Source organism: Papaver somniferum, unplaced genomic scaffold (assembly GCF_003573695.1).
Source record: "Papaver somniferum cultivar HN1 unplaced genomic scaffold, ASM357369v1 unplaced-scaffold_119, whole genome shotgun sequence".
Classification (NCBI taxonomy): Eukaryota; Viridiplantae; Streptophyta; class Magnoliopsida; order Ranunculales; family Papaveraceae; genus Papaver; species Papaver somniferum.
Genome location: NW_020620936.1, coordinates 1644238 through 1662945, shown reverse-complemented (window position 1 = coordinate 1662945; position 18708 = coordinate 1644238). Strand labels below are relative to the sequence as shown.

General features: G+C 37.2%; 1 long non-coding RNA gene across 1 annotated transcript; it reads left to right on the top strand.

Annotated features, from left to right (window-relative positions):
- The first annotated feature begins 2016 nt into the window (after positions 1-2016).
- LOC113330777 lies at positions 2017-6540 on the top strand. Its single transcript, XR_003350489.1, has 2 exons — positions 2017-2612; positions 4977-6540. It is a non-coding gene; the product is annotated as an uncharacterized LOC113330777 (long non-coding RNA).
- The last annotated feature ends 12168 nt before the right edge of the window (positions 6541-18708 follow it).

Genomic DNA, 18708 nt, shown 5'->3' with positions numbered 1-18708 from the left:
AGGTACCCAATTCATCATGTAAAAATATTTTCTTAACATTAAGCCACATGATTATTTCTTTTTTAAAAACACGGTTTCTATTGTGTCAAGATTAAAATTTATTATCTTAATTTAAACAAAACAACAATAATTGAATATGGAACTCTTAGATTGAACACCAAATTGGTACTCTACCTTTATGGTCAGTCACTCGTGCTTATTTAGTCACAAAGACTACGAATATATGGATGCTTATTCATACCGTGTATGAAGTTGTATTGAGAGTACATGATATGACTACATTATTTAATAGTAATACACAAAACTGAAGGAGGAACTAAAACCCGAGGATCACAAATAGCTTCTACTTCATCAATCATGAAGAGCTACATCGTCATCTCTGCTCTATGTTAACATCAGTAGTACGTTCATCGAACAATAAGAAAAAAATATCAAAACCCTAAATAAACTAAATGGGTGAAAGACAACAGGAAGAAGAAAGTATTGTCGGCTGTGTATGGTTTTATGAGAAAAAAGGAAGAGAATGCTCGCGAAAGGGGACAACGACAACTAATTTGGTACTGGTCTAAACAACTTCCCTGGCCTTGATCTTGCAATATTTGATTTCCTAAGGATAGATATTAGAAGATTTTTTTATTCCTTATAATCAATAACGGAGGGGTTTCTTAAAGCAAAAACAATGCCTGCAAAAATTACTGGGATTACATGTTTACAAACCGTAGTGCTCGAGCGATTTTTTATCAACAAAAAATAAGATCGATCTTCCGCATAGAGAACTACAAAAAAAATATCAACAAAGAAAAATTGATCCTACGAATAGAAAAACTGTAAAAGTATATCAATTTAAAAATGAAAAATTTATGTTGTTACAAACAGTACCTGCAAAATAAAACAAAGGATTAGGGTTTACTGATTAAGAAAAAGGGGTTAGGGTTTATCAATAGAGAACTGGTTTTGGTTATTTACCGGTTTCAACATAAATTGTACCTGTAAAAACAAAAGAAACCACAACAACTAATAATTAGACAGAAATCAACGATGAACAATCAGAACAGAGAGAAAGAGGAGATCGGTGATTAGTGTTTGTGTGGAGTAGCAGAGGGAATTGTCTTGATATATTTTAGGTTGAAGCCCGGGGATACCAAAAAACTGGAATATGATAGTAATATTTGTGGTGTGAAAAAACTGGAACACGGTGGTGTTCCCGGTGGAAATATTAGTGGTGTGAAAAAAGGGGTGATTCCCATTGGTCGAAATACTTTCTTGTGGGGCCTGAAGCTTTAGGAAGAGAGCTTGATTCAGCTTTTAACCACAGCAGAGGAAAACCACCTGAAATCATATTATTAATTTCGTTGTGTAGTTTCTGCATACTCGGTAGTAAAAACCAACATCGGTCATAAGCCGATTCGCGGTTGCACGGCACAAATATATATTATATCCCTGCATTAATCTGCAGTTAGAAACATAGCTGGTATGGTTGGATTTTCCAATTCAAAAATTAAGGAGAAATATACATTACACCCGGTATCTCATTTGGCCACCAATAAGTCAGAGATTGTCTTCCCGTTCTCAGACATCAAAAGTGCGGCGGTGGAATTCCCTCTTTTGATAGGTAAAATTACTTGACGGATATGTTCTTCGCCAGTATTTGTATGACACATTAGTTTAATAAGGGTGTGCATCATTGTATGTGGAGCACTCCAAACCATGACTAAGAAAATATGAGATGGTTCCTTACCTTTGCCGCATATCCATAACTTCAGGAAGGTCCATGTTGAAGTGGATCTTGGTTACATTCGTTGATAACAAAAAGAAATTCCTTGGGTAGAGGTTAAGGGGCTGTTAGTTTCTTGTATAGGTGTAAATTTTTTATAAAGCATAATCAATGTCTAACTTAGAATACACTACCATAAATACAACTAATGTTTGTCCAATGTCATGTTGGTCCAAGTTTCGTCTTAGCTTTCTCATGGAGTCACCACCACAAACTAATCTTCACATTAACACCGTTGCACATAAACAATAGAAGTTCGATATTAGCGGTCATCCAAATAATTTATAGAAAATCTTGGCTATATGTACGTCCAATATTAGAGGTGTTAGATGTACAACTTAACATACTTGTACTTGAGGTTTTGAAGAGTGAGGTTTTGTTCAGTTGCTCTTTTTGTTTATTATAGAGTTGTTAGGCTGGTTAGAAAACCGACCACATCTGTTCCACCATAATAAGCGATTCTTTTTTTATTGTACTATATGGAAATTATACATAAAAGGTAGAAGGATTATCGCGAGCCAATATTGGGAATCTGCAACCATTATGTTGGGGGTTAATGAGGATATATTGGGATCGGGAAGCAAACAAATGATGTGTTAACCAACATGAGAACACAGAGGTTAGCAACATAGAGAAAAGACAGCAATACAGATGGGTGCTAAGGTGAGTATGTGGTATACCTTTGACAGGAAAACCATGTCGATTGCTGGAGACCAACTCGTTTCAACCATGGGTCAAATGCGCAGGAGTGTCTGTATGGTCTATGACTTCAAAGCGAATCAGCTACCTAGACGTAGTACATACAATAGAAAGGAGGTGTAAACGTTTTAAACTTTAGGTAAGCGAAATTCTCTATATAATAACACAGTTTTTTAAAGTGTTCTCATTCACCGTAGTTCCAGGTTGATTATGAATTTTAGCCTCTGGTTGATTCTAGCTTCTGGTTGATTCTGGCCCCACCATTTCCTTTTTTTTAGTAATAAGATATTAAATTTTAACTAATAAAATATTATTTTTCTAAAAATAAAATAACTAAATCTTGAAAAATCTTCTTCTTGCCTCGCATAACAAAATCTTGAAAATCTCCTAACATGCCAATAATATATCAAATCACGATTCCTTCATGATAATCAAAAAAATAAATCGAATGATCATCACGTGATGAGAAAATAAATTGAATGATCATCAAGTGTCCAGTGTCCGTTTACATACACAAGAAACGTTATTTTCCTAATTACATCCCCAAAATATCAATTGTATCCGCTTACATTCTTAAAAAAATGTAACCTTCCTAAATACATCCCCAAACTATCAATTAAATTAATAAAAAATAAAATTTCAAAAAAAACCTGATTAGCCCGGTCATAAATCTCTATTCTGCAAAACTTGATTCGCCAGGTCATGAATCTCTATTCTGCAAATCTTTGTTGGTGGTCCTGCACATCTGTTGAATTTTTGTTAGTAATCTGTATGAATGATTTGGAACAAAAATTATGATTTGAACAAAACTAAAAAAAATAAAATAAAATGGAGCTAATACAAAACAAACAAGCACTCAAGAAACTATAATTTCCAAAAATTATTTTTCTTAATTCGTCTTTTTCTATAATTAAAAAAACAAAGTAAATGTAAAAAAAATCCTTGCATATTATTTTCCTTATTAAAAAAATATTATTGCATGGTCAATAATTAATTAAAAAAACAAGGAAAATGTAAACAAAATCTTTACATATTAATTTTCTTACTAAAAAAATATTATTTCATGATAAATTATTAGTTCACGATTTCTATAATTTTTATTTCATGGTAACTAATTAATTGCGCCTATTTTGTATGAGATTTTGTTAACTTAACCGGAATTTTTTTCCTATTTCGTCATTATATATAATTGTAAAATTTCGCACGATGCTCTTTATATAAAGTGCTGCAACAAGGGTGGAATCTCATCGTTCTCCCGATAGTTTTTTTTTTCTTTACACACGGTTAGGGTTTGTTATTTTTGAATATTAGGGTTTATCATTTTTGCTAAAAAAATGACGGTGGTTATTTTGGTTTGCAAGTACTGGACACCCAAAAAAATCAGGACTTTTTGGCTTTGCTGCAAACTAACACCCGGAAAAATCAGAAATATTTTCAAGGTGATTTTTCTTTTTGCAGGATGATATTTTCAAGATGATTTTTTTTTTTTTGCATGATGTTTGTTTTCGTTTTTAGATTCATTTTCTCCATTGGTATTTTGATCATTCGATTGATAAAACCTTGGGTTTTTGTTCTTAATGGAACTTTGAGATTTTATTTGATTCCAACCAATTTGAGATCCTTTTGATTCCATAATGTGGAATTCATTTTTGAAAATAAATATTTAAAATGATTTTTTTATAAGAATGGAATGAACAACAGTGGTTTGAGTTCTGCATATAAATCGTACATCGACGGATCTATTTGATAGTCTCAATTTATTTAAAGTGCGATTTGATACACAAGGTGTTCCTTAGATTTGATAATGGATGGGGGATCCAACATTAGGAGTGGAGCGTGCAAAAGCAAAAAAAAATGATTTTTTGCATACACAAAGTGTTCCTTAGATTTGATAATGGATGGGGGATCCAACATTAGGAGTGGAGCGTGCAAAAGCAAAAATACAGGTATTTGGGTGTGAACTTTTTGTGGTTGTAGTTGAAAAAACTTTAATTATCAATCCTAAGCATAATCAAAATACAAAAAAAAATATATATACAAAAATCATGTGGAGGACAACAATATACTGAAAAACGAAATCGTGATAAGAAAAATAATAAGAAGAAAAATACATTCCAAAAGAAAAGAAAAAAAAGAAACGAATAAATATTAAAAGTAAAAATAAAGATAAAAACATCTTTGCCATAAAAAAAAATTCCAATCTTAAACATGCGCCAGATTTTTTTGTAGCAAATACTTTATTAAGTCATAAGGCTATCAAAAAAATATATTTGCTGTCCAAAATTTATATAAATTTTGAGATGTTGGTTAATATTATTACCAAAATATGTCTTTCTTTTTTTCTTTTGGAATTTTTAGGCTTCGTTATTTTCTATATAAAGCACACGAACCAACAACAAGATCTCAAGTTGCTTTTTTGTTTAAGGTTCATTTGTTTTTGTTCTTCTGTTTACTCCGGTTTAGGGTTTTACTAATGTATTCGTTGTTTGTTTCGTATTCGTAGTAGTCGGAGCTCACGAGTAGTGGTGTCGCTCAGTTTCTTGAACTTTGTGGGAATGCTAGGTATAGAATCGCTAAACCCTGATTTTTGGCATTATTGGTTGTTTTTTGTTTTTTAATTTTATTTTGAAGATCTTGATGATAGCTCATCACAGTGAAGAGTCGTTTTGAAGATGTTGATGATACCTCCTCGCAATGAAATAGCTGGAATTCTAATGTTCTTAACGAGTGATTTTGAGTTCTGTAGATGTTGATGAGACCTCCTTGTAGTGACGAGGCGAAGTTAAAGCAAAAAATATCAAGGCAACCATATCTATGGTATAATTAGGGTTTGATATTTTTTTACCTTTTTGAACGAGTGATTAAAAGATCACAAACATGGACGAAAACCAGGGTTCATAAATTTCCCAGTAAACTAAAAATGTCTGAGACTATCCAAAAACATCTCTTTTATGTTTCCTTTTTGATTTTGTAGATTTTATGAAATTTTGATTGCTACCTTGTAGTAAATACATACCTATTTTGAAAATCTACATAACGAAAATTCCTTATTCCATATAAATACACGGGTATAGCAGAAATCAAGCAATGGATTCCCTCTTGATTTGTATCTCACCGTATTGTGCTCGTTGTATTGTGAGTAATTTTTTGCTTTTGACAAACAAAATTCTGTGTTATCTTTGTTTTGAACTTTGAATCACAAAAAAACCACAGTTTGTATGAGAGAATTTCTTGGTTTCATTACATGTTGAACACAATGTCTATATATTTAACTTCATTGGTACATGTTCATACGAGGTTCACTTTAAGGCAACAGCACTATCGCATAAAAGTTATGCAATTTTGTTTATTACTATTACTAACGCCTAGGTGGTAATGTACAAACACTAGAAGATTTATTGTCGGTCTTTGATAGTATCATAGAAAAGAGTTTCATAGGAAGTACATATCACTTCGTGTTTATTTCAAAGTGCGACAGTGTGGAACTGAGTCGATTTCTATGATGATATCAATCAATTTTGAAGCCACAAACACCCCACGGTGTATTTTTATACGACTAAAGAGAAACGCTACCGCTGAACTTCTTATGCCTGATTCTCATTTATTTTAAATTGGTTTACAGTTCATTCTAATATTTGTTTCATTTTAGTTCTCAATGGTTTGATTATGTTAAAATAACCACTGGTTTTGGGCTTCCATATGGTAATATTTTTTAATCATTCATGGTCAAATGTAATGATTACAGGTTCTCAAAAAATTTGAATGACAAAACTGTTGTGGTCATATTTGGGAGTATATTTGCAATGATGCAATTAAAACGATTATGGCGATATGGCCATATTATCTGCTAGCGGCTACCCCCTACTCTAATATAAACATATGCGAGTTTTCTTCTCCAGTTCACATTTGTTTTCATGCATTCTTCTCCGATTCACATTTATTTTCATGAATTCTTCTTCCAATTCAGTGTGGTCTTGATTAGTAATTTATAGTATTTCAGGGTTCAAAATGTCCATTATTTTAGTAATGCTTCAAAAAAAAAAAAAAAAAACCATTTTAGTAAACATGAAGGAAAATCACTTGGAATATCTTTTAGTTCCAAGAATATAGAGGTGTAAGGGGGGTATTCCTTCCAAGGTCGGATATGCCTGACAATCAATTTGAGCAGCAAAGAAAGGACTAACTTAAGTTGTAGACTATTGAAGATCGAACAACTTTGTAACTAACAACAATCATATATCATTGGAAGTATAGTTAATTCACTTGCTTTCATAGGAAAAGGAAATTGTGCGGATTGGAAATGTAGAATGTGATTGCTCTCCAGTGACCAACATTCACCTGCAATCCAACTCATGGTCAAGAAAGGATGATTATGAAAGGTCTGTTTGGTAGATTATTGTGTATTCAACAGTGGAAAAAAGTTTGTACAAGAAACCCTTCTGTAAATGTGGGAAATGTGGGTATTGACATTGTGATTTGGGGTATTATTTTAGTGGTCCTTTGGATCCATCTATATACATTGGAAAATCTTCTTCTTAATGGTGCTGACATTCGTGTGTGTGGTGGGATGGTGGTACGTGTAAAGCAAATTTATGGCATCCGTAATCAGGCTTTGTACTGATTTTATTAGTAGATGTTTTTTTTAAAGAATACCAAAAATACAATCACGGGGCGTTTCATTTTCGAAAACTCCATTTATGGATAGTTTTTCCCCTCAATAGTATTTCTTAGAAAAAGAAAATCCTCTAAAAATAACATGAAATAATTTTATTCCTATATTAGCTTATAGTAAAAGAAAATCCAATAAAATAAAATAAAATAATTCTATTCTTAGATGATTTAGGATATGTACAATAATTTTATCCAAATATACAATGACTATCCATAATTATAAGTAAACATTACATAACTTTTAGATTCCAATTTTTATGGAATTTTGGTTGTTTGGTGACTCTCTATATAAAGGCCTCAAGCAAAAAAAAAAAATCTCACGGGTTTTGTTAGTTTTTTTGTTCGGCTTTTTCTTCTGTTGCTTGGAATTTAATTGTTTGATCTATTTTTTTTTTTTTTGTACAACATAATATTAGTTCTTTCGAAACTTCATGGTATTAATTCTAAACCCATACAAATTAACCCCTGCATTGTTTTCGTTTTCTTGGATATTCATTGGATTTTTCCGTGAGTTATACTATTGAACAGTTATTGGAGATCTCTGCATATGGCAATGAAATCATTCTTTTCTTTGATTTTGACTCTATGTTAGTTCAAATTTTAGCCCAATACATAAATATCACCACACAGATTCTTAAAACTATTATTTTTAGCAAAAATTAAATTTGGATTTATGCATTAGTCCAATCGTTATCATGTTTGCCATATATTTTCAATCCTCCATATTTTTGTATAAGTAGGATCGTTTTTTTTTCTTTCTTATTTCTTCTTTTTAGTGTTATTTTTCATGTTAATCACGGAACTTGATGGATCAAGCATTTTTTGGCCCCTATTTCCATGACCTAAGAGATTTCTCGGAGCATTTGGACATACATTTTCATGGAATAAGCAATGGCATCCAAATTGGGAAGATGGTAAGTAATTTACTATGAAAGTTGATTGTGCTCAATGAAAGTTATGCAGGGAAAATATTTATTCAGTAATGGCCTGCAAATCTGCCATGTTATCTTGAATGCATATTCGGTGCATCCTCCTCTTGGTGTGAATTAGTGTACCCCATAATTTTCTTATTACATGTCCTTTGAACAATATCATGACCAGTACACCAGCAAAATCGAATGTATATCCACTAAGAAAATATTTATATTCTATACATTCCACGAAAGTAATACAATGGGCTCTCCCTTTTAATGAAGAACGATCACCTAAGCATGGTGCCTCTGGAATTTTGTGCATGAGAATTAGGATGATACTAAATGCTCATACTATGACTCCAAAACTTTTAACAAACAAAAAGCGTAAATTGTTATATTGCAAATTTGCATAAATTGACAACCTATATTGCATTATTTATGCATATAGAGGAAAAGAAATGGTAAATGATCATGGTCTTCCGGCACGAATATTTTTTTTCCTCTTTTGCACACACGAATAATTAGAAAATGTACCTACACACGATAAATGATATTACACATATCCGATCCAAGGCTTAAGTAATTATGTTTATATAGTGATATGATTTTGTATATGCAAATATCCTAAAAAGCTTAAGAATTTTCCACTTATAATTATTTTTCTTCTATAACATATTGAAGGAGTACTCAGCTCATTTGGACATGTACATCACTAATTTGAGACGATATACTATTATTTAGCAGGATGCAACGCTACATGCCTAGCTTCAAGACATTGCTTTGCAAGTTCGTATACCAACAATTCATATGTTGGATATACATACCCGAGCTAAAAGACAATTAAATTAGTATAATTAGTGAAGTGTTAAATTAGCATTGGAAATGTAACCTACAACATGTTACTGAGAACCGTACGAATGTGTATGTTAACCCTCGATAATCTTTTGTGAGGCCTTTTGCTTTATGGATCATAGGCGGCGTGTTACCTTGATTTTTTCCCCTCTTCTTCGTTTCCATTCTCCTTCTTTGCGGGAACAATCTTTTTGTTCTCTCTTTTGATCAATGAATTTCTCTATTAATCGGTTGAAAAAGAAAAAGAAACTACACATAGCATGAGGGAAAAATGAACACCGTGTATACACGAAATGCCTAAAATATATAAAACAAATATCATATTGAACATGATAAATATCATTATAGAAATTGGTGGAAAATAAAATGCCCTACTGATGATCTTATAATTCATCAAGATGGATACACTAACTCAAAAAAACTCCATGTAGTACATATTCATCCAAATTTTTTCACTAATTATTTACATGGGCACAAAAATCAATTAAGTTACGGGTATCTTGACATTTCAATCCTTTTATTTTTAGACACGCGGCCTCTTAGAATACAATCCACCATATATTTACTAGATTTACAGGTATCCAAACGCTCTATTTCATAAGGTATGAGCTTATTAGTATTTTACTTTTTAAATAATTTTTTTTGCTTTTAACGAAATTATTTTCAAAACATGAATCTAATATTTCATAAAAAAGAAACAGGTCCGCACATCGCACGGGAAAAACTAGTACTTCTAAAATGATAAGATTCTGATACAATACTTGTTGCAAAGAATAAACAAAACAGTTTATAAAAAAAAAACGTGTTGGTTCTGTTATAGGGTGTTGGGCGGGCTCACTTCCTTCTTATTTCAACGTTTTGTTCAAGTTTATTAAAAAAATTTCGCACCATTGTTAAAGTTAACCCACCGCGCCCAAGGTAAACAGTTTACTGCTTATTTATAGTTCCAGAGATCTATTTCTGTACTTATTGGATGGAGTTATTTTTGTCGGAGAAAGAGAAGTGGTTTCTCCATTTGCTCAGCAGTTCGTGTTCTTTTATAGACGTTTTTGCCGGATAGTATTTCTTTTTGATCTAATCCATCTTTCTTCGTATTTATACACCATTTTGATTCTCAACTAGCCTTGGTATCGTTTTAGGCTCAGGTACGGCACGTCAGCACCCCAATCACTTTGCTCACTAGTTTACTTCAAGCACTAAACTTTGGTCTCTCTTTACCGTGGAATTACAGTTTTAGTTTTAAGTGTAGTTGTAGGTACACATTTCATCTTCCGCGACGTGCCCACAAAGACACACGTGGAGGACATGCGGTTAAGGGCATTAAGATATGATATCACGCGTGGACAGCGAAGAGTCACTTTATCCTATCCCTAGAAAGATCTAAGATCTACGGCTGGGGATAGTCAGACTGACGCAGACAAGACAGGAGCAGAGGACGGCTGTCTACCGCGGACAGACATCTCAACTACTCGCATTAAATACCCTCAAACAGCATACGTGTCAGTCATCCCGTATTGGAAGCGCAGAAAATATTGCATATCCAGACAGAACACGCAGATACAGCCGAGAACACGAAGACTTCTGCGAGAGTGGCACAAAACACAAGAGGATAAGGTTATAACGGGCTTCAGAAGTGGACCCCACGTAACCTCCCTATAAATACCCCTCTCTCCCAAGTGAAGAGGGAGGCCGAAAAACATTGAGAGGGGAATAGGAGAGAGACAAAAAGTAAGTGAAGTTCCTCCTGCTACGCAGGCTTATATTGGTCTCAAAGTCATTCGACTATTTCTGTAACCTTCATACATATAATGAAAATCCCAAACCCGTAGACAGAGATCTGAGTGATGAATCATATAAGTTAATTGTTTCATCTATATTCATGCATTTACACTTTATATGTTCAATTCGATACATATGGTATATCATGTTCGTACATTTTATATTTCATCCACTATTTATCTTATTGTATGAGCCAAGAACAATGATTGTAGTTGAGGAGACGAGGAAGAGTATTAGAACTCTGAGTCAAGGATTCGACATAACCTATCCATTCCCCTCAGGCGCAGCTTATTTACTGTATTGTCATGAGTCTGTGCGCATTATTTGTGTTCACAATCTGGCGTTAGAAACAGGGATCTTCATCCCGGTAAAAGATTTATCTTCTCCTGTGACTTGTTTCAGGCTTCGTTTTCTGAAAATAACGATGTATGGAACACTACGGTTTTTGCGTTCATGATTTCAAAAAGCAAAATTTTGAACAGATCCGCGTTTATCTAAGTAGATCTGATTCTTCATGCATTTTCTAAGTTTTTACGTATTTGAAAATCAAAATTATGAACAGATCCGCGTTTATCTAAGTAGATCTGATTCTTCATGCATTTTCTAAGTTTTCACGTCTTTGAAAATCAAAATTATGAACAGATCCGCGTTTATCTAAGTAAATCTGATTCTTCATGCATTTTCTAAGTTTTCACATCTTTGAAAATCAAAATTATGAACAGATCCGCGTTTATCTAAGTAGATCTGATTCTTCATGCATTTTCTAAGTTTTCACGTCTTTGAAAATCAAAATTATGAACAGATCCGCGTTTATCTAAGTAGATCTGATTCTTCATGCATTTTCTAAGTTTTTAGGTCTTTGAAAATCAAAACTTCGAACAGATCTGCGGTCATCTACACAGATGGACGCCTTAAGTATTTTCAAGAGTTTACACCTTTGAGGACTCAAAACGCTAATAGATATCACGTGGGGCCCATTGTCTTCGTGATTTTTTTCTCTCTCTTTCAGGAAAATATTAAAAGATGGAGAGAAGCAAAGATGTCGGGAAGTCTAAAGCTCCTTCAAAAGAGATGCCAAGGACAACCCCAGTGGTAACTAGGAGTAAGCAGAGAGGTGAAAATCTAAAGGCAGCGGATAGGGCGCAGGATAATGCAGAAAGCATGGCCCCCATAAATGCCAACATCATCGCAGCAAACGCAGTAAATGTCGCGGCAGCCAAAGCAGGAGCTTCAAGAGCTGGCGGATCCAAAGTTGGAGCTCCCAGAGTAACCAATTCTCAACTACAGGAACATCAGGAAGTCGTGGCAGAGTCAGGAATACAACAACCCCTCTATGGGATGCCCTTAACCAACGAACTAAACATACCCCTTCCAGCCAAGCAACTGCTTCTAATAGCAGGCCAACCCTCACAACAACCGTCGAGGTCCCAAGGTGCACAGTTAGACCCACCAGAACCAGTAATACAAATCGTGGATGAGGAACAAACCATAGTCGTTGATGAGCAATTGCGGGCAGGAACACCAAATCAAGGGTCAAATCATTCCGCTCAGATGATGGCCGAGCTGACAGAATTAAGGAAGAACCAGAAGGCATACGCAGATGCTGTGGAGATATTAGCACAAGTGAACCAAACACTAAAGGAAAGAATCATTCATAGCGCAGAGGTAGAAAACCAGCGCGACGAAGCCAACTCCAAGGCTGTAGCACCTAATCAAGATAGAAGAATGGTGATCGCAAACAACCCACTTCCATTGAATCGAAGAGGAGCAAGGAGCAGCCAAAGATCAGACCATGATAACAATCCCGAGAACTTGGACTACTACGACGGTACCACCTTCCCACGAGAAAAATCTACCATTCATGAGGAACACCAGATCGCAATGGAAAGTCTGCGTGCTAAGATGCTGGCAGAAATCAAGGAGCTAAAGACTAGGCAGGGAGGCGGAAGGCTAGAGAAAGTGATGAAGGAAGAAAACACTACCCCGCTGACACCACACTTGGCCAGGGCTTCCATACCGCAGAAGTGTTCGGTTCCTGCTTTCGATTGCTATGACGGATCAACTGATCCTGCGGCTCATCTTCGATATTATAATCGAATGATGGCCCGTTGGGATAACGAAGACTCCATACTGTGAAGATACTTCCCATCAAGTTTAAAAGGGTCCGCGTTGTCATGGTTTGATAACTTGCCATCAAACTCCATCGACTCCTACGACCAACTCACAGAAAAATTTCTAGCAACATACATGTACAACAAGGTTGTCAATACCGGCATGGACAAACTATTCTCGCTGGAGATGAAATACAAAGAGACCATCAGAGAATATACTAATAGATGGCACAAGATTTTCCAAGCTATTGGAAACGTAGATCCCGTGGTTAGTATCAACTGCTACAAATGGGGGATGGACAGGATGAGTCCTTTATTTGTCGAGATCCACGGAACCATCCCTACCACCGAAGGAGATCTCCGGATAATCATAGAAAAGCATGCAAGGTTAGAAGAAATTCAGCGTGAAAATCCCAGAGCTCATACTCAACGTCCCACACGCACAAATTCCATGGATCAAGCCAGCGGGTCCAAAAGAGGAATCACAGAAGAACGTCCCAACGAAGAAAGAAAAGAACGAAAGGATGATAGACGAAGAGGTGATCGAAAATTTGAAGATCAAATCTATACCAAGCTGAATACCAGTTATTCGCGCATCCTGAGAGAGATCAAAGGGAGGGAGAACTTCGATTGGCCATGGTCCAAGGGAAAGCAGCCTCCTAGATCAGAAAAATCCAAGGAATACTGTGAATACCATTGTTTCAACGGTCATCAAACAGAAAAGTGCAACAATCTCAAGATAATGATTCAAAAACTAATCGACGCAGGAGACCTGAAGCAATATATACAGAAGATTGATAACGAAGATAGAACCAAGAGAGGCAAGCAGGTTCAATTACAAGAAGGCAACCGCACCCTCAACACGATTTCATGTTCAGAGATTCAAGGACCATCCCTAACCGCCCAGATTGGGAAGAGATTGAGAAAACAATTCGAAGATTATTGTGAGCTTTATAAGATCGATGGGAAAGAGGTAAACGAGCACGAACAACGGATGGACGCTCCCATGAATTTCGATGCAGACGATGTGGAAGAAGACATGGAAGACCATAATGATCCTCTAGTCCTCACACTCCCAAAATCAGGGTGCAATGTCAAGAAAATTCTCATCGATGGAGGAAGCTCAGTCAACGTCCTGTTCTATGACACGTTCAAACGTATGGAACTCAACGACGAGCAACTGCTGTCATCTTACTACACCATCTACAGATTCAACGGCGCCGCTACAAAGCCCCTAGGGGACATTGTCTTACAAGTAGACGCAGGGCCCATGAAAGTGCACACTCGATTCAGCGTCGTAGATGCACCTTCACCTTACAACGCCATCATCAGAAGAAGATGGGTTCACAAGCTCAAGGGAGTAGCGGCAACCTACCAACAATATCTCAGATTCCCAACACCCCAGGGAGTCATGGAAATTAAAGGAGACCAAGTAACTGCGCGGGAATGTCAGACCTTACAGAATCAGATCAATAATGAGCGGGAAGAAAATCACCAGTCCCGAAGAGCCAAAAATAAGGAGATAACCATAGATACATATCTGAAAGAAATCTCCGGAAAAAGCCTTCTGAACGTAAGCACCACTGGCAGCGCAGAAGCAAGCACCTCCGCGACAAAAGAAGACGGAGAGCCCACCAAATAGCAATCAAAGAATGTTCCTCTCTTGGGGGAACCAAAACCCACATTTACACCTGTCGAAGCAGCTAAAGAAGTCAACATAGGTACTGAGGGAAACCCGAAGATTATCAGAATAGGCACCTTGATGGATGAAGAAAGAGAAGCCGCGCTAATCAAACTTCTAAAGGAATACGCGGACATCTTTGCTTGGAAATTGAGGGACATGCCGGGAATTGACCCAAAGTTAGTTCATCACGAACTTCGAATAAAACCAGGTACCCCCCCCCCCCTTTAGGCAGAAGGTGCGCAAAGTAGCTCCAGAATACCATCGAGCAGTTGAAGTGGAACTCCGCAAACTATTGGATGCAGGATTCATCAAAGAAGTCAAGTACCCAACATGGATCTCTAACATGGTCATCGTACCGAAGAAAAATGGCGGAGTAAGGATATGCATCGACTTCACCAACCTCAATAAGGCTTGCCCTAAAGATAGCTATCCACTGCCAAGCATTGACCAACTTGTCGAGGCAGTTGAAGGATACGAAGAAATGTCATTCATGGATGGATACTCTGGATACAATCAACTATTCCTAGCAGAAGAAGATCAACAACATACAGCATTCTATACACCACATGGCCTCTATTGCTATGTAAGAATTCCCTTTGGACTGCGAAACGCAGGGGCAACCTACCAAAGAATGGTGGATGCAATTTTCAAACCATGGATTGGAAGTACGCTGGAAGTATATATGGATGATATGCTCGTTGAAAGCAAGCTGCGAAAAGATCATCACCAAGACCTAAAAGATATTTTCCAAGCAATGGGAGTACACAACATGAAGGTAAACCCAGAGAAGTGCACTTTTGGTGTCACTTCCGTAAAGTTCCTCGGATATTTGGTGACGAAGAGGGGCATTGAAGTCGATCCCGCTAAAAATGAAGCCATCGTAAGAATGCCATCCCCAAAGAATTTAAAAGAGGTTCAGAAACTCAATGGTTCGCTAGCTGCGCTGGGGAGGTTCATATCCAGGTCCTCGGATAGATGTAAGCACTTTTTTAACATTCTCAAAAAAGGAAGCAAATTCGAATAGACGACAGAGTGCGAGGAAGATTTTCGAAATATCAAAGAATACCTGGCTGAGATCCCTATATTATAGAAACCAGACCCTGATGAAGTGTTGGCACTATACATAGCAGCAACAGAAGATGCAGTCAGCGCAGTATTGGTTAAAAGCAACACGAAGATAGAGCATCCCATCTATTACATCAGCAAGACTCTGAACGTAGTAGAAAGGAACTACACGAAGATCGAGCAGCTCATCTTGGCATTAGTATGGGCAACCCTGAAACTCAGAACTTACTTTTTGACTCACTACCTCCGCGTCCCATGCAAAGCTCCGCTAGAAGCAGTCCTTAAAAACGCAGGAAAAGTAGGCAGAATTGCAAAATGGAATACTCACCTAGATCAATTTAATATCATCCATGAGCTACAGCACTCTCAGAAGTCACAAGTATTAGCAGATTTCCTAGCAGACTTACCATTGGATAACTGCGAAGAAGTCATCATCGAAGGACGAAAGGCAGCAGGACTACCAGAAATGGACGAAGGTAAAGACCCTATAGACATCTTGGAACCAAAAAATCCTAGGCAATGGGAAGTCTTCGTAGATGGGTCGAAAAATAAAGAAGGGGCAGGGATAGGCATCGTAATCACCACCCCAACAGGAGACAGGATCATACATGCTTTCAGGTTAGAATTCAAGGGGCATACCAACAACATAGTTGAATATGAAGCAGTGGTGCATGCCCTTCAGTTGATAATAGAAATGGGCATAACTGACGTGCGTCTGACAAGCGATTCACAGCTGGTCATCCGACAAATAGGGTTGCAATATAATGTTTATGACAGAACATTGTCAGCATACATGGAATTGGTGCAAACACTGGCATCACAAATCCCAAACATCAAATTCTGACACCTGGCAAGGAAGGAACTCAGGCACGCGGATGCCCTGGACTACATATCATCGATGCTCAGAAACGAGGACGTCAAAGCAATCAAAGTAACCAGGATTTACGAGCCTTCAATTGATATTCAAGAACTCTGCGCTGCACAACAGAGGAACCACACAGAAGAAGATATTGCAGATGATGACGTGGGAGAATTCATCGCGAATGATTTCCAAGAAGACGACATCATGGCTAAGACAGATCAAGATGAAGACTTCAACAAAGAAGAATATTGGAGATCTGAGATTCATCTTTTCCTAAAAGAAAGAATACTACCCTCGGATATAAAGCAAGCCAGAAAAATACAGTCAAAGGCAGGAAGATATGATCTGAGAAAAGAAATTTTGTACAAAATATCTTTTCTCGGACCATTATTACGTTGCCTATCCAGATCCGAAGGACATTTGATTTTGAAAGACATACACCGCGGCGACGCAGGCAATCACAACGGAATGAGATCCCTAGCAGATAAGGCGAAAACTCAAGGATATTACTGGCCAACAATGATACGAGACGCTGCAAGAATGTCACGAAGATGCGAATAATGCCAGCGTTTCGCCAAAAAAAATCCACGCACCCGTAACAATGTTGAACCCAATAGAAGCCCTTGGCCATTCTCAAAATGGGGCATAGACATCGTGGGTCCCCTAATCGAAGGATCAGGGAAGAGAAGATTTTTGATAGTGGCCACGGGCTATTTCAGCAAATGGGTAGAGGCTAAATCCCTGGCAAGGATCCGAGACGCAGATGTCTTCACATTCATTTTTTCAAAACATCATTTGCAGGTTTGGCATACCAGCTGAGATTGTATCTGAAAATGGCAAGCAATTCCAGGGAAAAAACATCGACTTACTCTTCGATACTTTCAAAATTCGAAAAGAACAAGTCAACACCAATTTACCCTCAAAGCAATAGTCAGTCAGAAGCCACAAACAAAACCCTCGCACTCATCCTCAAAAAGCAGTTGGACGAATACAAGAAGCGTTGGTGTGAGCAACTACACAATGTTTTGTGGGCTTATAGGACAACTCGAAGATCAGCCACGGGAGAATCCCCATTCTTACTCACCTATGGAGCCGAAGCTATTATCCCAACAGAAATAATCATGCCAACTACGAAGACTGAAGCATGGGAGAAGAATCTCCCAACGGACATGATGTTGGAAAGGTTGGATGATCTAGAAGAGAGGAGGGAGGAAGCACTACAAAAAATGGAAAACTGTCAAAAGAAACTAACAAGGGAGTATAATAAGAGGTTTAAGCTTAGAAATTTCGTAGAAGGGCAGTATGTGCTGAGGACCATTCCCCAATACCAACGAGAAAAGAAGTGGGGAAAATTAGCACCAACATGGGGGGGACCCTTCGTCATACATGATGTTGCAGGAAATGGGTCTTATTATCTGCGCAACCTCAAAGGGGAGATCCTCAAACACCCATGGAATGCAAAATATCTCAAGCCATACTACCCGTAGAGGGCAACGCAGAACTGCATCTGCGTGAAGAGCGCCAGAAGAAGAAAACGACGCTTGCGATCGACATGTTTTTATCTCTGAGAGAGGAATATCAACCTATCAATCAAGCAAACTTTTGGCAAAAAAATAGTCACAATACGTGGAGCAACATTGTAACAAGACGACTGCGTGTAAATATAACACCTCACGAGAACCCTACACCTGTAAATACAGCCTCCGCGTCAATACTTCATCCTCCTATTTTTTTACTATTTACTACCTTATAGGTTCCATCAATGGAATTCTTCTAAATGTAACTCAACAAACTGAATAGACACTTTAACCCTCTTTCACCCGTGGACGTAGACACTCTGTCGTCGAACCACGTAAAAACTGGTGTTAATTGTTGTTCTATTTTACTTGGGGAAAGTAGTCACCTACAATCTCTCGGGACTCCCCTATCAGCGTCTATAAGTGTAGGACCATGGGGAAGGCATCCAGCAGAAAGAGATACCCAACCAATCTTATGACAGCGGGTTGACGGAATGAACGTACATCCCAAACAACTCATATCCTAGAACGCTGCCCCGACCCCCACCATCTGGGAATCCTCTGGCCCAGGATTAGCCAGCGGGGTGACAGGTATCAAGACGTTCACGAAGATACACATATCTTCGGGTTCGCACTCAAACACTTCGCTATCCCTGATTACATTCAGTTATATTCCAAATTAACCATAACAATATTTTTTAAAAAAGTCGGACAACACAGATAAAAGTTAAAACAATGATCAATTCATTAAAAGTTGATTACAGGCTTGGAAATGATACG